This window comes from Biomphalaria glabrata, chromosome 7 (genome assembly GCF_947242115.1).
Source record: "Biomphalaria glabrata chromosome 7, xgBioGlab47.1, whole genome shotgun sequence".
In the NCBI taxonomy this organism is placed as follows: domain Eukaryota; kingdom Metazoa; phylum Mollusca; class Gastropoda; family Planorbidae; genus Biomphalaria; species Biomphalaria glabrata.
In genome coordinates, this window is record NC_074717.1 from 39,933,557 (window position 1) to 39,960,456 (window position 26,900).

General features: G+C 36.4%; 1 protein-coding gene across 6 annotated transcripts in view; it reads right to left on the reverse strand.

Annotated features, from left to right (window-relative positions):
- The window catches only part of LOC106067294 (adenylate cyclase type 2-like), a 96,147-nt gene that overhangs the window by 39,879 nt on the left and 29,368 nt on the right, over window positions 1-26,900 (reverse strand). The window contains exon 1 of one of the 6 annotated variants that reach the window (XM_056035542.1): window positions 2,493-2,800. The exons of 4 other annotated variants lie outside the window; for them this stretch is intronic. The gene's annotated coding sequence lies outside the window, so the exon portion shown is untranslated. Of the gene's footprint in view, window positions 1-2,492; window positions 2,801-26,900 lie in introns of those variants that run through there. One more of the 6 variants, XM_056035549.1, reaches the window with a different exon arrangement.

Sequence of the window (26,900 nt, forward strand, 5' to 3'; positions counted from 1 at the left end):
CAGATGCACGCGCGCACACACACACACACAGACACACATACACACACTTTATTGATGAATCTAAACAGGACCTAACAAAAACATATAGATTTTCATATAATCTTTGCATTAACATTGTTGTGTTGTCATCAGTGGTTGACGCTGATGAGTTTGTACGTAAAATTTAATGACGATTAGATTAGTAAAAGGGGTTGGAAAATTGATTGCTGAGTTCCATCAAAGATACAGAGCGAGTTAATAGAAGGGTTATAATAAAAGAGCTACGTATTCTTCTTTTATGTTGCAACGCCAATCTAAATGTCTCAATGTGTGGTTCTGTTTTAAACATATATACTTATATAGTATAGTATCCTAGATGGAACACTGGGATTTAAGATCTACATAGTATCCTAGATGGAACACTGGGATTTAAGCTATACATAGTATCCTAGATGGAACACTGGGATTTAAGCTCTACATAGTATCCTAGATGGAACACTGGGATTTAAGCTCTACAGTCTCCTAGATGGAAAACTGGGATTTAAGCTCTACAGTCTCCTAGATAGAACACTTGGATTTAAGCTCTACAGTCTCCTAGATGGAACACTGGGATTTAAGCTCTACATAGTATCCTAGATGGAACACTGGGATTTAAGCTCTACAGTCTCCTAGATGGAACACTTGGATTTAAGCTCTACAGTCTCCTAGATAGAACACTGGGATTTAAGCTCTACATAGTATCCTAGATGGAACACTGGGATTTAAGCTCTACAGTCTCCTAGATGGAAAACTGGGATTTAAGCTCTACAGTCTCCTAGATAGAACACTTGGATTTAAGCTCTACAGTCTCCTAGATGGAACACTGGGATTTAAGCTCTACATAGTATCCTAGATGGAACACTGGGATTTAAGCTCTACAGTCTCCTAGATGGAACACTTGGATTTAAGCTCTACAGTCTCCTAGATAGAACACTGGGATTTAAGCTCTACATAGTATCTTAGATAGAACACTGGGATTTAAGCTCTACAGTCTCCTAGATGGAATACTTGGATTTAAGCTCTACAGTCTCCTAGATAGAACACTTGAATTTAAGCTCTACATAGTCTCCTAGATGGAACACTGGGATTTAAGCTCTACATAGTATCTTAGATAGAACACTGGGATTTAAGCTCTACAGTCTCCTAGATGGAATACTTGGGTTTAAGCTCTACAGTCTCCTAGATGGAACAGTTAAGTTTATTACTTCAACAATTTAATTATTTAATTAGGCGATCTTTCATAAAATTTATTGTCAAGAGAAAAACTTTGTGCGCAAAATTTCAACTCGTCAAACTCGACATGAAAAAATAAAAAAATGATTTCAAATGTTGACTATAATGAAAGTGTGAGTTAATATTCGAATTGTTAAAGAAAATCAATCAAGTTTTGTTGTTCCTGAAAAACGCCGGGTACAAAAGCTAGTTATGAATAATGTAACGAAAGCTCCATTTTATTGTTTTTGTCGTTACAACCAAGTTGTTACGGTTTGGCTACCTCTGTTTTTAATTACCTATACTATAAATAGCCACTATGTTACAATATTGTTAACAACTTGCTAAGGAATATTGTACATTGAAGCTTTGATATATAACACAGCGCCAAATAAACTTAACAAAAACTTGAAGCCTCTGTTAATGAATCAACTAGAACTCTAAAAATAAAATGGGTCAGAGTAAATGTTTTTGAATGAAGCTTACACCCAATTCTGATCAAACCTCAGCGCCTGCTGACTTTATGATCGTGATTTTGTGTAAATGTTATTTCATTTTAAAGTTACTAGATCTATATCTCATGACAAGTTGAAATGTGTGTATTTTTAATAAAAGTTATGTTGAGTTTTTGTTTACAAGTTTGTTCAACTTATTTAAAATTCTACAAAACAAAAATATAATACGCCTACATCGGTTTAGTTGTACTGGCTGCTCGGAGGTACAATCGAACGATCGACCAACAACAATGAGATATGGGCCATTTTTGGAGCCGTCCAGATGTTATATGCCAATGCCAAGCATTTTTTGAAGTAACGTCTGTATTATATAAGATAAGAATGCTTAGGGGCCCAGAGCTATCACTTGCTTTGTCTTATAGGTGAATCCAGCCCTGCACACCGGGGAACTCACACATTTTCTTTTCGACATCAGCAGTGTGGGTGCCTGAGATCAAACGGCCTTTTTGGGGAACGGTGTGTAGATACTGACAGTTTGGGGCTTTCTTCTATCCTCGTCAGGGCAATGTTCTGCCTACCTATTGGCCTAATCATATCCCCTAACGACCGTTTCCATCCGGATGCCACGTTAGAGCCGGGAGGCGTTGCCGGGGAGCGCCCTTCAGCCTTTGACTAAAACAAATGTTTACTTTACTTTGAATAAAAACATTGAAAAGAAAAAGTAAAGGCCTACATGAGTAGTTGTTGACGTCACAAGCAAAGATCAAGAACAACAAACCACTACACCCACATACTCGAACTACTTACATGCAGACTATAGGCCAATATTGACGTTACAAGTCCATCTTTCAGGCTGCTTCTAATAAGTCCTCGTGTAGTTTATTTTAGCATATCTATAATGCGCGTTGTCACCAACCTATATGAATATGCAACACGCACAAAAAGGGAGACAATAGCACTAGCAGATCTGACGCACACAATGAAACAAATAATGCACACACTTTTTCGGAATGATTGCCTCTTCCGGTTTGAATGACAATGAACTGTTGTCAGCTTCTTGGTAGTCCTTGCACACAGATGTCAGATGGCGAGATACTAGACTGTTTTAATCTCGTGTGAGCATCCTATGTGTGAGACACTCAAACGACTAGCTCGCCAACAATGACTAATGCAATGGTTCCCATCCAATTGGCTTCCCACCCCCCACTTCTGCCTGGTTAACACAAAGCAAGGAACACATTTTATTTCACTGTGCGAAATATATGGAGCAGTTAAAATGTTTTAACTCTAAAAACCGCAAGCCATTTCTGTCATCAAGTTGGCGAATCCAAATCTTTCTCATCAGATATTATTTTCTTTACAGACTCACAATCTGTTCTGTTGTCACAGAGAAATAAATAAAATACTGTAGACATTAATAATAACAATTAATGAAAGGAGACTTTGTGTTTATATAAGTAGACATTGAAGACTATCCTTTTATTATGTCACATCCTTTTAAGTACTTTCTCACAAAAACATTCACAACAAACAATGACGCAATCTAAACATATTAGCACACAATCGGCTCTTCTAGCTTTCACTAGTCATTACATTCCTACCCTAAAAGAGTTGCCATAATTCTCGTAATCCACTCATTCAACATTACAATCATACAGCAATAGATATCTGAGATTATAAGGGAAATAAATAGGTGGACAAATTAGCAAAGGGGAGATCACCAATGGAGTAACCGAAAAGACTGTAATGCTGTAATAATAATAATAATAACAATTAATGAAAGGAGACTTTGTGTTTATATAAGTAGACATTGAAGACTATCCTTTTATTATGTCACATCCTTTTAAGTACTTTCTCACAAAAACATTCACAACAAACAATGACGCAATCTAAACATATTAGCACACAATCGGCTCTTCTAGCTTTCACTAGTCATTACATTCCTACCCTAAAAGAGTTGCCATAATTCTCGTAATCCACTCATTCAACATTACAATCATACAGCAATAGATATCTGAGATTATAAGGGAAATAAATAGGTGGACAAATTAGCAAAGGGGAGATCACCAATGGAGTAACCGAAAAGACTGTAATGCTGTTATTTAATTTCAACCAGCAAACATGGGGAAGTGTGGCTATGCAAAGAGATAAAGCATCCTCGACAATATCAACTTCCTTTCCCCGCAGAGCAAGCTATAATACTCCCAACTCAGAACAAGAAACCCCTCCATCTAAATAGAATACACTACACTTACATGATCCACTGCAGATTGTTATGAAACTGTCAAGCATATTTTTAGAGTGTTCCAGATTACTCCACTTTAGATAAGTCTTTTAAAAAACGTTGGGAAGATAAAATAACCAATGAAGAAGTGCTACGAAGAGCAGGGTGCCAGGACATCCACTGTGTTATCAGCACAAGGTCGACTGCCACAAGACATTCTGTATGGCCATCTAACAGAAGTCAGGACAGCCGCTGGTCGTCCACATTTACAGTATACGGATTTATACAAACGCGACATTAAGCTCTTCAAAAATCGACACTAAAAGCTGGGGAAAGTGGCACTGGATAGATCCACATGGAGAGCGAGCATAAAGTAAGGGTCCCGAATTGGAGGTGCCATACACAACAGTAATAGAAAGAAGGGTGAAAATGCAACGGCGCCTGGTGATTACATATGCCCAACCTGTGATCGCAGCTGTGTATCAAGGATTGGCCTCTTTAGTCACACAAGAAGTTGCAAAGGGAAAAGATCGTCTCTCGAGACGTAAAATGCCACAGAGAGTAAGAATTCTTTTTGATCAAAATCCCACGGTCGACTCTTGGAATGGGAACTTTATTAAGTAATTGTGTAGACAAAAAAATCAATTCGACTGTGTCTGACTGCTGCTGACGGCCGTTGACTTGTAGCACCAAACTGCTGGTAGAGAACTCAGCCGTATGATATCTTTACTTATTTAAAAATTGAATGAACTTAAACAGGTTCTTTGTGAGCAAGACTAAATAGAACTTTGATTACAATAGAGACGAATTGAACTTGAGATGAAACGTAATAAATCTAGTAGACTTTAGTAAGAATATAAAATGGTATTTGAACAACATCTAACTACAAAAACACGTCTTTTTACTCTGGCAATCTGGAGTCGTATGTCGTGCCTAAAACAGCTGACGACACTGCCGCTTATCTTGCATCATTCACACTGCATAGCCACCAACCAATCGCTAAATGTAATTTTTTTTTATTTCACACAATATGCATTTACTTTGGTTATTGTAATCTCTATGACTTAATCCTTTTGATTACCAGTGGAGATGTAAAATCTAAGACTTAATCCTTTTGATTATCAGTGGAAATGTAAAATCTAAGACTTACTCCTTTTGATTCCCACTTAAGAAGTTGTATTATCTATGACCTCATCTTGATGCGACATTTCAAAGAAATATATATTAATCTATTATTTGGACTTTAAAAGGGGTTGTCCATAAATATAAATGAATATGTAGCCATAAATATAAATGAATATGTAGTCATATTTATTAGGCAGAATTGTATCAAATATTAATACTTGACACTCTGCTAGATAACCAATGAATTAGACATTAGTAAATACAAAATTTAGTACTTAGTACAAAAGAACAGACTAGCAAATTAGTCTGGTGTAACAGACTTTTGTTTTATTGGATGAGCGTCTGTAATTGATAAAATCAGATTCATAGGCTATATGATTCTTATGTATTCAACTCGTGTGTTTATTGTTTATAGCGAGAAATGTTGAAATGAATAATTCAATGGAAAACAAAGCTATTAAGCCGCGAGACACAACACAAACAAATCTTGTCAGCTAAATTTAATTATGTTCATCTTTACGTTATTTTCACATATCTAAACTGGACCCCCCTTTGTACAGTCGAGTCTGATTAGCACTTGGGGAAGAAAATGTTGTTTTCATTGCATCTTTAAAGTGAGTACTATCGAACAGTCTTGTAAGTGGGTTGTTTGGTTAATAGTAATGTTTTTAAATTTATAACATACAATTTAAAAGTTTAATAAGATGTAGGGATTTATCTTTTTTTTTTTCTTGTTAGGAAAGAAATTGGGGGGGGGGGGGGTTGGAGATAAGGAGTATATAGTTAATAATTATATTCTTCTAGTCATGGGTGAGTGTTCTAGAGTTGTTGTTTTTTAAATCATTGAGCGATGGGCTACATCTGTATCGGAATATCCGACCGGCAATAGAAATAGGTAGATTTGCAGGGATCAACAACTGTAAAGCGAAATACAATGAAAATAAATCAGATAATAAATCTATCTATCTATCTATCTATCTGTCTATCTGTCTACATATCTCTCTTAAGGAATGTAGAATCGACACTCACGACTGGGAAATACTGGCCCTTGATCGTTCCTCAATACGTAAAGTTTTGAATTTCACCATTTCAAGCAACAATCAAGAAAGACAGCCATAATCAAGGAGGACAGCCATAATCAAGAAAGAGCCATAATCAAGAAGACAGCCATAATGAAGAAAGACAGCCATAATCAAGAAAGACAGCCATAATCAAGAAAGACAGCCATAATCAAGAAAGACAGCCATAATCAAGAAAGACAGCCATAAGCAAGGAGGACAGCCATAATCAAGAAGGCCATAATCAAGGAGGACAGCCATAATCAAGGAGGACAGCCATAATCAAGGGGAACAGCCATCAGCAAGGAGGACAGCCATCAGCAAGGGGAACAGCCATCAGCAAGGAGGACAGCCATCAGCAAGGAGGACAGCCATCAGCAAGAAGGACAGCCATCAGCAGGGAGGACAGCCATCAGCAAGGAGCACAGCCATCAGCAAAGAGGACAGCCATCAGCAAGGAGGACAGCCATCAGCAAGGAGGACAGCCATCATCAAGGAGGACAGGCATCATCAAGGGGAACAGCTAACAGAAAGGGGAACAGCCATCATGAAGACAAATAATATATATATATACAAAACTAAGAGCAAAGGCAGGCAGCACTGCAAGAGACCCAACCTTTCCCGTCCTTTATGTGCTTTGCGAATCGAAAAGATTTTATAGCCATATTTCAGTTTATAGGAAATGCGATATTGTTCAATTCGAACACTTCATCTTCCTCGCGCATCAGCCAATTATATAAAGCCAGTCGACTAAACTAGAAGGAGTCACTAGATTTCTAAATCATTTAAAACATCGGCACTTTACTGTAGTGTATATCCGTACAAAATAAGCATCCAACTATTTATATATTCTTTTCAAAGATTGCAGCACATTATTCGGGGAACACTAAATGTTAAAACATCGAGATTAGATCTATACATATAAGGGAAGGTTCCAAAGGGGGTAGAGCTCACTCCCAACACATATTGTTCACTCGTGAAAGAGCTTTGATGGTGTGACGGTTTGCGTCAACTCCACGCGCTGCTGCCCGCGCAGTCTGAATGAGCGTCAGGGTCACCTGGGGATGGATGTATTTGTAGTTGTTATGCGGTGTACATCCTCCTTGTGGCAATCAATAACTATTAATGATCTAGAGAGAGGGAGAGGGCTTGAGAGAGAGAGAGAGACAGAGACAGAGAAGACTCCGGATTGTGTTGCTCTCCCTTGGCTCTTGTGTTACCCACTTCCGCCATTCAGTGGTCTCCTCTTTCTGCCAAGTTTTTCTTCTGTCCTTGGCTCTTATTACATTCATAAAGGTTAAAGGTTATTTTTGTAATGAAACAAATAGACTTAAAACCAAACAAAAAAAAACACGTTATCACTGACCTACAGCTTTTGAGAAGCGAATATCCATATGCACAAAATAAAACCTTGGTTTCACTTGCGCTAGGATGCGGGCTTTGCCTCTAAGAAATGTATTATATGCTATATTTGCAGGTCTCACGCCCGTAAAACATTCATGAACCCCAATTAAATGTGACCCAAAAAAAAAGTAATTGGTAACTGCTAAAAACACTGGCGTAGATGATTATGCAGAATTTATTTGAAAAAGTCTATTTTAGTTTTCATTGTAAGTAAAGAATCGAAGACATTTATTGGACACATGACGGACAAAACCCTGTCAATGCTATCTAGAAATATCTATCATCATCATCTTTCCTTTGCGTCCCACATGGAACATAGGGCCTCAGTAAAAGTCAAAACACGCCACTCTCCACGGTCTCTTTGTATTTTTTTAAAGGCTTCCTGCCCTCTCGGCTTCATCTAGTATACTGCGTCGCCACGTTCTTTTTGGTCTTCCACTATATCTTGTTCCCTGGGGGGTTCCACTCTAAGGCCTGTCTAGCTGTAGTATCTTTTCTAAAGGTGTGACCAATCCATCTCCACTTCCTCTCTAAGATCTGCACCTCTATATTTTTCTATACCCATACCAGTGTATTTTCAAGGTATTTCTCAGACATTTGTTGATGAAGTTCTTTACTTTTTTTTGTTATTTCTTCAGTTGTTCTCCATGGAAAACAAACATGAAATATCTATGGATAGTTGTTTTTTTCCTTCAACTCGACAGGTCTGGGAAGTTTCAAGAATTTGGATCTGCAGGGACTCTGCCCAGGGCTGGAGGAGAAGATTTGAGACTCTCTAGCCCTCACTCGGAGATAATATGAGGACGATGTTGTAAAAGATTTGACATGTTTCGGACGTTCCTTTATCCTAACCCTAACTTTCCCCACAACGGGGGATAGCAGGGTATTAACCCGGGACGATGAGACGACTGAACAACACTCCAGAGCGCATATCGCACGACCAGACAGCCATCTATGATGATGATGATGATGATGATGTATTGCTATTGTCTATGGAAGAAACTGTAAATGTAACAGACAGAAAGTCGTATTCTAGGTAGACCAAGTTATAAAAAAAAATAATATTGATCATCCTTCATTTTCAACATATACAAAAAAAAACACATTATATTGCCAAAAAAAAAAAACTGAAGCATTAAAGCAGATGGTGTCTGACCTATATATCTAGGCGTAGTATTCGCAGAAACAATGGTCGATAGCCTGATCACAATAAATGATGTACTTGACATGGTCATTAGGGAAAACAAAGAGTATTGTATTACTCAGATTTCTCCGAAAGTACATTTAGTACAGCCATACGTTTCTAGGTGTTTTTTTTGAATCGGGTGTTAGTTTTATTCTGTTATTTGTGTACATCACCAGAGGACAATAAACAATCAGAATTTTGCTTTCTTCACTATTACCTTACTACTTTATCACTACAACTTCACTATTACCTTACTACTTTATCACTACAACTTCACTATTACCTCACTACTTTATCACTACAACTTCACAATTACATTACTACTTTATCACTATAACTTCACAATTACCTCACTACTTTATCACTACAACTTCACTATTACCTCACTACTTTATCACTACAACTTCACAATTACCTCACTACTTTATCACTACAACTTCACAACGGGGGTGTGGTGGCTGAGTGGTAAAATGCTTTGCATCCGAACCTGGGGCGTCTCAAGAATCGAGTTTGTTCAAAAGTTTGTCACAAACTAGAACTAGATATTAGTTTTACTTAAAAATATAAGTAAATATAAGCAAAACCTTGATAATCTATCAATAAACTTTGAGCAACTTTTAATTTCATAAACAACTCAGTTCTCGGTACACGTCGTCCGACTACGCCATGTTTTTATTTTTACTTCAATTTATAGCCAAATTAAAATTTATTTCATTTTTTACTTGAAAAATAATAACGGCCAAACTAGAGATTTCCCAGTGTGGCCAATTAGCTAGTAGTTCTTTTCCCAAAGATATATATCAACTGTCAAATTTCTAAGAAAATCGCAAGAGCCCTTTTCGAGAACCGTGTCCACCCAAGTTGCACAGGACTGGATGGCTGCCTGGTTGTGCGGTTTGCACGCTGGACTGTCGTTCAGATTAATCGATGGTCCCGGGTTCAAACCCTGCCCGCTTCCATCCCCCGTCGTCCTGCGGGAGGTTTGGACTAGGAAGTAATTATATTCAACTTTGAAGGAACATCCGAAACATGTAAAGTGTTGTTTTTTTTTATGATCCGGTGAGGAATGGTACCCCTACTAACTTACTCTCGTTTCCTCCCCGTGTTTCTGCACAACGTGTAAATTATCACAATACGCTTGAACGTGTGTTCACTTCCTAGGTTTAATATCGAGGTGGTCATGGCGACCTTCCCCCCCCCACCCCAACCACGTATTTCACTGGACACTAAAATAATTTAAAGTCGATGCCATTGAGTCCCTTCTATTATATGTTTCATCATTGCTAAGCATCCGTTCAGTTCATGTCAGAATATGGAAAGTAGTTCTTAAACAGTAGACAACCAATGGTCGTTATCAGTTGCTTCCGCATATTTCACTACCCTCTTCCTTTTTTTTTTATTTCTCTTACCATTAGATCGTAGAGCTGCCCAATCACACAGAACTGACCGTTCTCCTCCGCTTGACGGAACTAGTCACTGAAATCATTAAAGTAGATCCTGAGATAAACGGTCGCATGGCAACCAAGTTATTTTCATCTTCACGAAACTGAAATGTAAATCACGTGACGCCAAATGTAATGCGGCGATTGGCTGATGAAACCGTAGCTAAAATGTTTTGGAGATAATACAATTATAAAACGGTCAAACTGTCTGGATGGGCCGATGAGTCTATCTATCAATTGAGAGGGTTTAAATGTCGTCAAGTCTGAGTAAACAAAAGAAAACACTTTATTTTTTTTTATTTTTGTTCGTTTCTATTTCCTCGCTTCTTTTAAATTTTGTACATTGATCCATTTTAATAATCTACCACGACGTGCATTTTATGGCTTTTAATTTTTTTGTTTTATTTTATAGCTTTAATTTTAGTGCAAAGCAGTAAAGTTCCCCTTTCAGACCTAGCGATATATAGGGCAGATGATGTAAAAGTCATCTGTTTCTATGCCTTACGGTTAACCAGGGTGTCATGTGGACAGCACAACGACCAACCGCCTTTACTTTTTCCCAACTTATGTCAGGTACCCATTAGAGCTGGGTGGACTTTGGAGGCGCCCAAAGATCCCGAAATTAAAAAGTCTTCACAAGGATTCGAACCCGGAACCCCCCCCCCCCCCCCCGGTTTAGAAGCCAGGCGCTTTACAGCTCAGCCTCCAGTGCAAAGCATTAACGTAACTATATGCATAAGAAACGTGAATATTATAAAACAAAAGTATTTAGATGTCTGACACCTATGATAAGATAAAATTAGATTAGATAAGAATTGGTTTGACCAGGCTCATTCTATCAGATTATTTAGTTCATCACCTTAAATTAATCTCTTTGTTTCCGTCTGCCAAGTATAGCCTTAACAATACAAATAGCTCCAGGCACACGCCTGCTCCACGTTTTGACTGGCATTGATTTCTTCTCAGTAACCATGATCTTTATCTTCAGGTTTCAAACCCACGTGACTCAACTAGTCTTGAACTTTTTCACTATTTTTTGTTTATATTGACGAAGCCACACTAAGAAATGAGCGTCTTAGAATATTATAGATATCTATTTTATAAATTAGAATGTAAGGCGTATGTATGTATGTATGTTACGAATAGAAATTAAAACCGCTTGCCCAATCTTGATAAAACTTGGCAGAAATGTCCCTGGAGTACCAACTTAGACCGTAGTGTATGTATTGTAGCCCTAAAACAAACGTAAGACCCTCAAAAAAAAATACAGTTGACCGACTCTATTAAAGCTATAGTATTTTATGGATCTAGGCTTTGTTTACAATGTTGACATGAGAAAAGATCGAAAGTATTTAGGTCTAGATATACTTTTAAGAAGTACACTTTGCGCAGATAATTTTTTACTTTGACACATGAAAATAAAAAAGATAGTCTATGATTTCATTACTTAATAAAATTAACCTTCATTTTTTGTTTGAAAAGCATTTTTACATAAATTCCTTCCATATATCTGCGAAGTTAGAACATCCTGACTTACTTATAATTCCATTCATTGAACAAATCGGGTAAACCCGTTTTAATTGTACTTTATATCCTATTCATCTATCGCTCCTTTCGTTTTTAATAGATATAAATGTATCGGCTTCGGGTAAACCCATTTTCGCAAAACTAATTTTATTTTCGAAGCGAAAGAGAAAAACTTGAAAGGATCATTAGCTAAGTTTAACATACATTTAAATCCAATCCACTAGATTAGTAAACACAAACTAGGACCCGCAGGCCGCGGGTAATGTAAGGCTAGTTTTAAATAAAGCATTATTGATAATATTTTGTCTGCGCCGAAAGCAATGCTTTCGTTTTTAAGCACAGCTACAGCTAATGTATTCTTTTCAGTAAATAACATTGTTATTATTACATGTAATATTGTTTTGAACAGTGAATTCCTAAAGACATCCTGTATGCTGAGTTTGATGAGGGAGTCAGACCCCCAGGCACCTCGGGGACGCCGAAGACTAAACTACGGATGTCTGCAAGCGGTGTCACAAGATAACAGACATCAATGAAATGGAAATGGCCCAAGATAGGACAGCAGGAAGACAGACTGGGATTACTGGTACGAGCCTCGTCGAAATCAAAAGGATTGAGACAAAGGATTGATGCGGCCTTAAACAAGAGAAACATTAAGAATGTTACCTTACAAGCTTGTCTATAAACATAGAGAATATATACAAGGCTATATTGTGACGGTACGCACCGGTACGGCGTACCAGCACCTTTTTGAAAAAAATATTACTTTTTTGTATTTTAATGTATATTATTAATTTTTAGTAGTTAAAAGTTAGGCAATCAACTGCTGAGTACCGGCACCTAATCACTGAGTACCGGCACCATTTTTTTTTACAAAAAAGCACTGTATATATATATATACATTAAAAAAATTAAAATGTTATATCTTTATGTTGCTGGTTTAGAAGTAAGGGGGGATTCAAGAACTACTTCAGAAGGAGGTCACGTGATATGATGTAATAATGATTTCCAAGGCATCAATCCTTTATCGAGTACTATACGAGCTGTACAGCACGCCACACAATTCATTAGCGGTTTTCCAGAAATTCTCTTAGTACAGCGCAGGATTATGGAAAAAAATATACACAGAAACCTTTGTACATAGCTCAGTGCGTTATGGTCCAAACTCTCTTCCTTAGCTCAACTTTTCAGCTTGAGAACGCTCAGTGCGTTATGGTCGAATCTCTTTTCTACTGCACAACTAAGTTCAAGTCGGGTTTTGAACTTGAGCCAACTTGATAGGTAGCCAAGCGGTTTTCGCCTCTCAGCCTCTATTCAATCAAGATCTTATCACAACTAAATTTTTAAAAAAGGATTAACTCTTTCTTTCCTAACTGACGATACCAGCGTTGATTCCACCAGATTGTGGTAAGTAATTACGGAGAGAAAGAGTTAATAATACAGTCTTAGTCTAAGTCGTATAAGCCATGGCCTGATATGTAGAGATCTACTAAACATCTACAGCTGCATCTGTAAAGCATAGAAACACAAACATTTCAAACGCATTTGAACAGTTCAAAAACATGTGCCAGGAACAAGCATGTTCAGAAATTGTGTTTCTGATGGCCTCGCCAGAGAGCAAGGAAGAAAATCGTTCTGGGAATTCGACAAGGGAAAGAAATCATTTAATATCTTTGTTTATTTTAGGGCAAGGGACATAACCTTTAATATCTTTGTTTATTTAGGGCAAGGGACACAATCTTCTCGGCTCGCTAAATAAAGTTATCCGATCGTTAAGAGCAGTGTAAGCAAGAAGTGTGACACGTCTACTTGTTTAACCTTTAAAAAAAAACAACATTAATTTCAGTAGTGATTAGGGATGATCAATGACAGGATTGAAAGGGTGAGTTGCTTGCATTGTCATTTGTTAACCTCCACAGAAATCTATTCTTACACAATCTCACCTCTTTTCTCACTCTCCTTGACTATACAATAAGACTAAATTTGATAAAAATGTATATACGACACATTTTCGCCGAAGGAAAATAATTCTACATTTACAACATATCTTTCAATAATGCTTACTTCCCTTTTTTATATCAAACAAATAAATTAATTCTCAATAATTAATTGAATAATTGGATTCTTTTTAAAATTGTCTCAATTTTCGTTAGGTACAGTACACCATAGTGGAAATGTTCAACTTGATCCGAGAATGAGTGTCGGAGAAATAACGTGTACAATTATTTAAAGGGACAAAATCCCACATATTTAGCCATATCTCTCAATATTAAAAGATTAATTTCCCTTGGTTAATTAATTAATTTCGTAAAAACAGGTATAATTCTGGTATAGGCACTGCTGAAACAAGTTTGAAATCCTTGTGAAATGAATGCTTGTGTAATAGATCTGTACACTTACAGACGAGTGTGAATTCAAGCTGAGAATGCTTCTTATTGAATTATATTCTTCAACAACTTTAACAAACTATCAGAAAAATGTTCATATTGAATTTAAAGTTATGGTAAGAGTAAGATACTGTTGGTGTTGGTTAATCGAAGATAAAATAGAGATATCTGAAACTCTACGAGAAAAAAAAGGAGAAGCCTTACAAGCTGGACACACAACGAACACATAGACAAGACCTACACACGCACAGACAAGTTTTACACACACTAGACCTAGACATACAGACACACAAACATATACAAGATCTACAAATACACATATATACAGACAAGGCCTATGTATGGATGGTATCCTGCGACTATTTTGTAATTCTCGAAGCAATCTCTAAAAGGTTTATTTATTTGCGTAAACATAGGTCTGGAACTCCATGCATATTATAATTATAATTTGTGAATAAACTCTCAGAAAATTATTGGAGACTTTTTCTTTCTCTATCCCCAGTGTGTTGATGTCAAAACGCTCTTTTAATTTTATTATGAACGCAAATCGAAGATCCTAAGAAGTTCTCAATGACATTTTTCTTGTTATACAGCCCAAAAGATAAGAATGTTCTTGAAGGAACTTTTCAACTTTCTGTTGCTATGAGTGCGTGTTCAAACCAGATGATATGACGGAAGGAATCCGATTGATAATATGAAACGGCAGTATTCAACAGAGTAAAAGCCCGACATTTTTACGCTTCAGTTCATCCAAGACATTGGACACGAAACCGAAAAAGGAGAGTATATCCTCCTCTTCCCGAACGTCAGGTACCCTGAGATTAAACAACACCAACAGATCTAGTCGGAATAACAGATAATCTCCCTTTACACAACTCTATGTGACGTATTACACAACATTACAATATTAACGCCCTTGTCAAAGTGGAATAACTAATCTAGTGAAGAATTCACATTTTCCGCATAATGTAACAGTTAGTCCCCTTTTAAAAAGGGTTTTTATAGCACAGATTCGTTTTAGTGGTGTGGGGGTGGGGGGAGAGTTTCTCAGTTATGCGCATAGGGAAATTCATTCTATGAGAAATCACGTAACAGAGCTAGAGCCATTATATATTTCTGAAGCAATTATCGGAAGCTAAAATCTGTCTGGTGGTCGAGAGCATACTTGAAGGCATTAATCTATTAAGTCTATTCAAATCTACTGGATATCTCTGATCCGTGGGTAAAGTCGGAACCAGGCATCAGTAAAGGTCAGTGTTGGAAGAAAGAGTCATTAGAAGACATTGTACGGGACTAATTGTTAAGGGCGGATCAACACGGGACTTATTGATTCCTAGTGTATGAATGGGCGTCATGATCGATATAAAAGTAAACAGACCTATTTATGTTTCCATTCCACAAGAGAGAGAGCAAAAGAGGGAACGAAAGAAAGACGGGGGGAGAGAGAGGCGAGAATTAAAGAGCCAAGGAGTAGAAGATAGGGAGAGACAGTAAGGAAGGGGAAGAAGAAACGATGGGGGTTTACTTTGCGACAGCGATTATCCCCCAACTGATGACTACAAACCAGGAGATAGTGAAGATTTAACATAAGCTGTGGATCCAGCCACATCTAGATCTAGGATATGACGCTAAGATGTGGCTCCTGTCCACAGCCTACATGTGAACTCCAGTTGTGACTATGTCCACCAACCAGCTAGTGAAGTTGAAAAACAATGCGGAACATTAAAAGCATGCATCTACTGTAGCCAAATCACGCTCCAGATGTCTTGACTTGACTTGTCACTGTGAGACATGCATCTACTGTAGCCCAATCACGCTCCAGATGTCTTGACCCGACCTGGCACTGTGAGACATGCATCTACTGTAGCCCAATCACGCTCCAGATGTCTTGACTTGACCTAGCACTGTGAGACATGCATCTACTGTAGCCCAATCACGCCCAGATGTCTTGACTTGACCTAGCACTGTGAGACATGCATCTACTGTAGCCCAATCACGCCCAGATGTCTTGACTCGACCTGACACTGTGAGACATGCATCTACTGTAGCCCAATCACGCTCCAGATGTCTTGACCCGACCTGACACTGTGAGACATGCATCTACTGTAGCCCAATCACGCTCCAGATGTCTTGACTTGACTTGTCACTGTGAGACATGCATCTACTGTAGCCCAATCACGCTCCAGATGTCTTGACCCGACCTGGCACTGTGAGACATGCATCTACTGTAGCCCAATCACGCTCCAGATGTCTTGACCCGACCTGACACTGTGAGACATGCATCTACTGTAGCCCAATCACGCTCCAGATGTCTTGACCCGACCTGACACTGTGAGACATGCATCTACTGTAGTCCAATCACGCCCAGATGTCTTGACCCGACCTGGCACTGGAACAGCTAATAAGGGACCAGACGGTTAGCTGACGCAGCTCTAATCTTTCTTTAAAACTGTTTTCCCTGCACATGCCAAAACAGATGTATGCCAGGTACTGCTGACTTTTCAAGCCAAAGCTCTGACTCTCAGCGATCTTCATTTAAACAGAAGAAGATTGTGTAGGCTACAGAGAGACATGTAAATTTCCAACTAAGTTGTTCGGGGGCGCAAAAATCGTGGAGTCGAATGGAACCAAGCCTATACGGCTTCTGTGTGCTTTGTGGGACCGGACGACACCACGTCAAGGCCCGCGGATCTTCTGTTGAGGACTACTGGGTTATTTTAAAAGCACAGAAAATAACTTATTTCATTATTTAAATGGTCATTAACAGGGGGAGTAATTAAGAAATAAAATCAATCAGAAAACAATGATGTAATCACATGAGGTTATTTCTTATAGTATCATTCAATTCACACTAACGTCGGTTGCTTATTTTAACGATTACAATAAATCATAAAGTAAATATAATGGGTTTGTATATTCTAACACAGAGGTTCTCAAACATTTTTGACCTGAGGATCCCTTTATATAGTCAAATTTTGTCCATACACTCCTAAATGAAAAAGAGGCATAAATTGTAAAATTATATATAAACACAAACATTTTGCAAGAGAATTTCTTGGGGTTATACTTTTGTTTAGAAAAATTTAATAATAAATTATTTAAATTATGTTGATGATTTTTTATGAAAGTATTTCTGTCTGGCTTAATGTTTATAAGTAGCAACCGCACATTTCCACGAACACAAAGTTCCAATAGGTTTCTTTGATTTGTGATGAGGTCCAAAACTTAATTCACGTTTCACCAAATAAGAGGAATGGAAAGTAAACGACAGCTTCAGTACCATAACCCATAATGCTGGATATAAAATTGGAATATATTTTTGTAACCACAATTATTTGTGAAATCATTGTTCAAACATTGGTTTAGTTTTCTCGGTTTTGGATATATTTCAATAAGCTGCTCCTGTATTAGAATGGATTCTTGTGTGATTGAGAGCTGATTTTGTCCACGCGCGAAAGTGTTTAACACCTATTTGGGAATAGCCAAGTGAAGCGTGTCTTCAAATCTTTGGTTTAGTTGGACACAGTATAGTACGTAATAGACCTATACAACCGTTGTGATGGGCGAGTGAATTATTATAAAAAATTTACCGATAGAATAAAATGGCCCTTAGCGAAGAAGTCATTTAAATGTATACAATTTTCAACACCTGCGGTTGTCTCGAGGACCCCCTGGACCACAGTTTGAGAACCACTATTCTTTCTGTAGTTCATTTTTTTTCTACATCTCAATAAATTTACTATATATTTACCACAGATCTTCCTTCCTCCTCTTATGCCACCAGTACCATATTTTCAAAATAAGCCTCCAACTGATCAGACATTGGCCAGACACTAACACAATATATTTATTTTGTAAGTTATGTAAGCCAGGAAATGTTAAAGAGGTTAATATAAAATAGAAAAAAAAACAAATTAAAATGAATCGGCTCAAGAATGAATCTTTTATAATCAATTTTCATTGGAAGAACTTTGGACGGACTTTGACCAAAAATGATACATCGATTGGCTTCTAGGGGACAGCTAACGCATCTTCAGAAAGTATGTGTCAAAATGAAAGTATCTGAATCCATGTAACAAACGAGAAATGAGATCTGGTTAGAAGTATAGAGATTTCTAAAAAAGAAAATGCAATGGCCTATAGGTTTCTAGATCAGACAACTTCAATCCATTGACTTTAGAAAGGCTTAAGTAAATTGAGGATTTGGTACGTGGTAAGCTCTACTCTAATACTGATGGAGTTATTGTTTTGAAAGTAGAGTTTTAGTGGTGTACTTGTGCTCTTAATGGAAGCATTATTTTCACTACAGATATAGTGATGAAATGTGTCACCAAATTCTTTGCAATTTTCAATTTTATCACCGGCTCTGATATTGAAGGTATTGATATGAAAATGCTAATACTTGATAGTTGAGCATGTGCAGAGCCGGATTTAAGGCTACAGCCCCGGGGCCTCAACAAAAGAGAAAAATATTTCGGAATTTCAACTTTTAAGGTGTTTTTTTCTCATTTTTAACCCCTACGCTTTAAATCTTACATTGGATGGCAACAAGGTCGTGATTAAGAAGTGTTCATTTGTAGCTGTAGCATGCTCGGAATATGTGAATATCGGCACAGCTCCGGATTTACGGCAGTGCGTCTATCAATGGACTTACCCCCAACAAACTCAAACATATACACTTTTTAAAAACTAAAATCTGCATATTAAAAGTTTAAAAAAAAAAAAGGAAAGTGAGATTTATAACTTCATGTAGTCTGTTTCTTTCTTCTAAAACACAGCATACCTTTATATATAGATAAGTATTTTTATTCATTAATGGATATTTATTTAAGCTTTTGAAACAGTGAAGGGGCCTCCACATACCTAAATCCGGCCCTGAGCATTCAAAACATGTTTAAATGAATACTGTAATAACTGAAGGGAGGACACTCAGCGAGGTATTGATGTTTATTTACATGGAGACATGACAAACACATAGGACATCTGCCTTGAGCACAGCATCTTCGTCTCAGCTCTAGACTTGGGCGGAAATCGTTCTCTTTTTTAATGTCAACATCCTTCCTAGTCTAGTCACTAATGGTGCGCACCTTCTCAATCTAGTCTCTAATAGTGCGCACCTTCTGCACTGTCTTGGATGGCGGTGTGCATGGCAGGGTTATAACAATACATTACAATGTCTTTTCGCAAACTGCGTATAAAGAAAAGCGCTAATATAAAAAAAATAATAATTAATAACTAGATAATAAAACGAGCATTCTTTCCCTTTAATAATGTGTCTATCATAGTCTATGCAATGTGGCCTCAATACTTTTAATTAGCTCAAGATTGATTCCCCTTGGAGTGGAACTCTGGATGATGGAGTTAGTAACTGTGTAGAGAATCGCCTGTAGCAAGGCAAAACAGCAAAGAAACGAACACACATAGAGCCGTAAATAGGTCCAGGCTATTCATGCTCAGGTGAAACCGGAGTTTCAAGTCCAAAGTAAATCTTTTCGGGTATTTATATAATCCATTGTGCTCATAATCCATCAAGAAAGCGGAAGCTTCAAAATTTAGATCTAGAACTAGAGATAGAAAATGTGATGTGATGATGTAGATCTAGTGATAGTAAATGTGATGTGATGATGTAGATCTAGTGATAGTAAATGTGATATGATGATGTAGAACTAGAGATAGAAAATGTGATGTGATGATGTAGATCTAGTGATAGTTAATGTGATTTGATGATGTAGATCTAGTGATAGTAAATGTGATGTGATGATGTAGATCTAGTGATAGTAAATGTGATGTGATGATGTAGATCTAGTGATAGTAAATGTGAAGTGATTATGTAGATCTAGTGACAGTAAATGTGATGTAATGATGTAGGTCTAGTGATAGTAAATGTGATGTGATGATGTAGATCTGGTGATAGTAAATGTGATGTGATGATGTAGATCTAGTGATAGTAAATGTGATGTGATGATGTAAATCTAGTGATAGTAAATGTGATGTGATGGTGTAGATCTAGTGATAGTAAATGTGATTTGATGATGTAGATCTAGTGATACCAAATGTGATGTGATGATGTAGATCTAGTGATAGTAAATGTGATGTGATGATGTAGATCTAGTGATAGTAAATGTGATTTGAGGATGTAGATCTAGTGATAGTAAATGTGATGTGATGATGTAGATCTAGTGATAGCAAATGTGATGTGATGATGTAGATCTAGTGATAGTAAATGTGATTTGAGGATGTAGATCTAGTGATAGCAAATGTGATGTGATGATGTAGATCTAGTGATAGAAAATGTGATTTGAGGATGTAGATCTAGTGATAGTAAATGTGATGTGATGATGTAGATCTAGTGATAGTAAATGTGATGTGATGATGTAGATCTAGTGATAGTAAATGTGATTTGATGATGTAGATTTAGTGATAGCAAATGTGATGTAATGATGTAGATCTAGTGATAGTAAATTTGATGTGATGATGTAGATCTAGTGATAGTAAATGTGATGTGATGATGTAGATCTAGTGATAGTAAATGTGATGTGAGGATGACAATTGATGTTCTTCAAATGACCTTGTGATATCAGCTAATGATGTTTTTGTTTTAATGATGACTTGCATTGATGGGACACATAATATCTTTGATGATGTGCGCTGATGTGGAAGCATTGTTGTCATTGGTGTGCCGCGATGTTAGCCATAAGTGTATCCCTAATCTAACATCATGTATTGTTGAACGATAGGGATTACATTATATGACCTCATGTGACGACGTCACTTAACATTCTATTGGTCATGTTAGTCGACCATCAAACAAAAAACGCTAAACAAAAACTTGTGGATTTCAACTTATTTTAAAGTTATTAAATTCAAAAAATGAACATTTCCAGTCTAATGCAGCTGACATCGTAATTTGTTTAGATAGTTTCAGACAAGCAAAACCGTAAGTGCGATAGCCATTAGCAATGTCACCACCCGTATTGGCGCAACATCAATCAATGACGGCCACATCAAACACAAAATAAAAAAAAGTAGAATGGACACATTATAAGACGGGATCAAGTTACGTGCGGGCGTTGAACCAGCGGCTTAGTTACGGCGCACGGATAAACACGTGACTTAAAACATCCAATTAGCGATTATTGTTTTAATTGTCATGGATAAATAGCATGGTCTTCAACCAGCTAAACTAGTTCCACGAATGACGCCTGTTGAGGTGGCAATGGTTGTGGGTGTGTCAGTCCAAGTCTGGGTCATTGAATCAGATAGATGGACTTCACTATACACTTTATCGTAACGCAAATATCTACGTTAGAATCGTATTTGAACCTACAGAGATGAACCTGATTCCCAGCTAGATTATTTCTAAAAAAAAAAAAAGAAATCAGAAAGATAATTTATAAACAAAATCACCAAGAATTATGTTTAAGCACAAACTCGACAAAACTCTGCATGAGAGAATTGAGCCGACATCTTCTTTATTATAAAAATATTAAACAGCGAAATAAAAAACAAGATACTTTCAAATAGCTGTTCTTTATGTGTTTATGTGTCCAGCCGGTATTCTACAGCTGCGCTGTTTTTACAAAGCGTATATCAACTCACTCTGTCTGTCTGTCTCATAAAAAGTGTGTACATGTTATTTCTTCCACACCCATTCTCGGATCAAGTTGAAACTTCTCACAATTATTCATTGGCATAGACATGAACAAAAAAAAAATAATTAATCCTTCAATTAATTACTTGGAATTAACAGGCATAGACAAGATATAAATAAGTAAACAAAAATAATCAATCCGTCAATTAATTACTTGTAATTACTAATTATTTTGCTTGATGCAAACAAGGGAAACTAATCCTTCAGTATTCACAAATAAGACTAAATTTGTAGGTTCTAGTCCCCCTTAAATAATTGTTAACGCTATTTCATTGTCACCTATTCTCGAATCAAGTTGATACTTTAAACAATTATTTATTGTTCCTAACTAAACATGAATCAATAAAAAAAAATTAACGATTACTCAATTATTGGTAATTATTTTGTTTGATATCGAATAAGGGAAATAAATTGTACATTACTGATAGATAAAGTTTTAAGGCCGGAGTTCTTCCCCTTTATATATATAAGTTTTTTTTTATAAAAAAAAAAAAAAAAAGCTTTTTGATGTTTTTCTAGTTCTATCTATAATATTCAGTCCTAAATTGTTCTAGAAAAGAACACAGCAGGCAGCTCTTACGAAACTACGGTTCAAAATGTCAAATGTACTTTTAGTTCTACAAGATTTGAAGAAACTCTCTCTTCCTGCATCTTTAGCGGTTTCGTGTTTTTAATTTACTTTTCTTACGTATCATCCCCATTATTATATTGGGGATTTTCATAAATGGGGTCTTTGGTGTATCCGGTCATCAGGTGTACAGAACTCGTAAGAATAGATAAGCTATGTATGTCAAAAAGCATGTAATAATTTGTACAATTTATTGATTCTTGTTTTGTCAGGTAAAAGAAATAAGTCTACAAAGTTACTACTTGATCCGAGATTGTGTAAAGTAAAATCAACGCTAGATTCCAAATACGAAGTGTGCATATGTGGGTGTATATGTTACATTGTCAAGGTATGAAACATAGTTTACATTAATATCTCTAAATATATGTGGAAATGAAAGATTATCATTTGGACTCTAAAAGTCCAGATCGATAAAAGGAAAAAAAATGGACATGCTAATTTATAACACTATTATAGTTAAGACCTTTGTGAATAAAAACAATTAACTTGTTATAAGCCAGAAAGACACAATGTTGTTTCCACTGGCCGTGTGACGATTTGTTTAAAAAAAGGCTATGTAATGTGATAAGGAAATTGAAAGTAGCTTAATAAAACTAGAAGGCAAATCAGGAGAGATAATAAATGTCATAGAAGAACTGTCAGTTTAAAGGACAACCTACAATTTTTGAACAAATTCATCAGTAAAACAAAACCGTAATGACTAATGTATTTCTTTTTTATACTTATACGTGTGTGTGGGGGGGGGGGGGGGGTTGTTGTTGTCTGTGTAGATATAAGAAATAATTACAAAGTAAATTTTTTTTTAAATTAATGTTACTAAAGAAGAATAGAAGCTTTTTAAAAAATATACGTTATTGTAATAAGCAGGGCCGGTCTTAAGCCACTGCAACCTATGCGGCCACAGTGGGCCCCGTACTTTCAAAGGCCCCGCGCGAATTCTATGTGTAAATTATTAAATTAAACCGATTTATCTTATTATAAAAGGGTTCCTGGAATTCTCCTGAAATTGTAAAATATACGAAAAAGTCGTGAAAATCTGAAATTATTAAAATCTTCTGAAAACTGATACAAATCTTCTTAAAAAAATAAAAATTGTCATTTCCGGGTGTCATTCAATATGGACAACGCCAATCCTACTCGCAATAAAAAAAAAAAAAAACATTGTCAGCATTAGTTTAGTAAAAATGTAATAAACAGGCGAATTTTAACCAAAATAAAAAGTTCAAATTCTTAATTTTCTTTAACAGTCACTGGCATACAAATATAGATCTAAATCTATCTTGGCCTCTTGTAAAAAAAACAAAAGCGATATTTTGCTAGTCGATAGTAAATCTGAAAGGCAGATCTAAATGTTTATCGGCTTTTTGTTGGAAAACTACTATATACTGTAGATGGCTCGTAAAGTTAATTTGACAGTGATTCTGTACTTAGTAAAGTATGAATACAATGAAAAAGACGATTTTTTTCTAATACAAAATCTTAATTTTCAACTATTATCCTTATTACAACTCAGACTGGGCCCCGCGCAACCCGTTTCACATAAGGCCCCGCAATCTGTAGGACCGGCCCTGGTAATAAGGCATTAGCAATACCTGACGCAGAAAAGAGGCAGAATCCAAAAAGAAGCTAAGCCCAGGACTCTTATGATGTAACTGCCTGATAAAACTAACTAAACAAGGTTTCCCCCAAAAAAATCTGTAAGCAGTAGCTTAGTTTAAATGTTTTAGTCATTAGGTATTCGTAGTAAGCTCATTTAAATGTTATAGTCAAAAGGTATTCGTAGTAAGCTCATTTAAATGTTTTAGTTATAACATTTATAGAAAGTTCATTTCAAGAATATAACATTTTATAGCAAAATGTATTAAAATGTTCAAATCCCAAACGATTCATGTGAATGTAATAGTTCATCTGCAGCTATTGATAAGTCTGACATAATGCAAGAAAGTGTAAATGTCGTTAAAGTGAACATCTGGATGGTTGAAACAAAAAAGCTCAAGATGAATGAAGAAAAGACAGAAGCAATTAAAATTGGCACTCGGAACAACAAGACAAAAAATACATAGTCCCATTTGATTACTGAGAACCCAAAGGTAGCACGGAACCAACTAGTCCACAAAAGACATTGGACCATATCGCACTGAGCATGTCATGTCATGTGTTATTAAAGCACATGCTCCAAATACTCTGGCGTTTAGTAAAATGGAAGACTGTTGACCAGACCTGTAGCCGCAATATTCCCCTCAAACTGAATGGACCTCATTCACCAATCGTAAATAAACACATTTAGCCACGTCATAATATTAATAAAACAATGAAAAATATGTATCACGTGAACACCACTATGGATTACATAATTTGTATAGAAGATATATAGAATCACGTGCTGTTTGTTTACGATTGGTGAATGAGCTCCATTGGAATCGGTCTGGGATTTGCTTAAAATTAATTCGTTCATTTCCTCTCTGACCGACTACATACTCAAGTTCACACCGATCCTAACAAATGACTAAAACACTATTTGCACATCCGATCTCTGTAATTCACTTGCTGTGTAAATCTTGTCTAATACAGAGATTTTATAGCTGTGCAATAAATAAATTAGACTATCATAAACTGGGTCTTAAAATGTCGCTTAGAGTCATAGAGCAGTTGGTGGTGTTTTTTTTTTGTTTTTTTTTGTTTCATTGGTAAAGATAACTAAAGTTTCCAAGTCTTATAAATTGTTTAGCTATTTAAAATTTTAAAGTAAATCTTGTACATTGCTTTTAGAGCAGATTTTTAAGAATTAAGAATTTAAATTTTGTGAGACTCTGCATTATTTTCATTTGGACTGTGCTGAAGCAATTTATAATAATAACAAGGTTACAAAGACAGTTTGTGTGGATATTAAGTATGACAGAACTTACAATTGCAATACAAAAATCTTAAACCATTTGCATAAATGTGTTTAAAAACTGGTAAACAGATATCTCCCTTACTAAAAAGCTTCCAGTGTTTGTTACTATTATTAGTGAATAGTTGTAAAAATGGTGTATTTTTATTAAACAACTGCTTGCATAACTGATTTAAAAAATTAGATTTTTCGCTTTCTGAAAAGAAAAAGTAGCCGTTGCATCAGAACATTGAATGATCTAAAATATCATGATGTCCGATTTTCATTTTCTCTTCTAGTTTCTGAGATCTAAACGGGACGGACGGACGGACAGACAGGCCACACAAAACTAATAGCGTCTTTTCCCCTTTCGGGGGCCGCTAATATCTTGTTTTTATAACAACTATTTTCTTGATGGTGTAGGGGTAGGCATAGCCCACTAGAATTTGCCCATCCCACTAGAGTAGGCCCCACCCAAATAGAGTAGCCCCACCCGACAAGTGAAGGCCCCGACCACAGATTCACTTGCTTAGGAGAGGAGAAAAAAATTAAACTTATCTAAACAGGAAAAATTTAAAAAATCGTTACATGTCAATGATTTTCTATAGACTATCCATACTATTTTGTATGACATCTATAACCTTAATAAAAGACTATTTTGAGAGATTGGGGTGACTGCCTGGTCGTGTGAAATGTGTTCTGGACTGTCGCCTCGATGCTCTAGGTTCGAACCCTGCCCTCCGCCATCCCCCTGGAGAGGCTTGGGCTATGATGTAATAATTTCCATTTCTGAAGGAACCTCCAAAACATGTAAAACAAACAAATTGTTTTTAAAAACTTTTCTACAAGCTACCAATGACTTTAGGCGAAGACTATTTTTTAAAGATTTAAATGCATTTCTCTTACATATCAAAGACTTCCTTGAGGTAGACAATGACACTTAATAAGTAGAGATGAATTTTAGCTTAAAAACAACACTTGGCTTCACGCCATAGTAAATGACACACAGAAATTAATGGAACATTGATTCTAACATTTGTTTTTGCATGACATCACGTCTTTAAAAAATGTCTATTTAAAAAGTATGCCCCTTTCCATGGACATAAGGGTCCAATTCTATTTGAGGATTTATTGACTCTATAAATACAGCCAGCATGTCAACTGAACATGTTTGTAAGGATCAAGACTTGCAGTAACTCTAATGGTTGACTTTGTTTGAGAAAAAAACTGAGTAGATCTAGAACAAATGTGAGAATAGATTTCTTGGAAAAGGAAGTGCATCGTTGGTATCATGGAAAAGATGGCAGGGATGTACATTATATCGTCAGACGATAGAAACCAACCAAACCCCAAAAAAAGAGTATCATTTCACCATTTCTAAGTAGTTTCACCGATAGTACATCAGAATATCATTTCACCATTTCTAAGTAGTTTCACCAATAGTACATCAGAATATCATTTCACCATTTCTAAGTAGTTTCACCGATAGTACATCAGAATATCATTTCACCATTTCTAAGTAGTTTCACCGATAGTACATCAGAATATCATTTCACCATTTCTAAGTAGTTTCACCGATAGTACATCAGAATATCATTTCACCATTTCTAAGTAGTTTCACCGATAGTACATCAGAATATCATTTCACCATTTCTAAGTAGTTTCACCGATAGTACATCAGAATATCATTTCACCATTTCTAAGTAGTTTC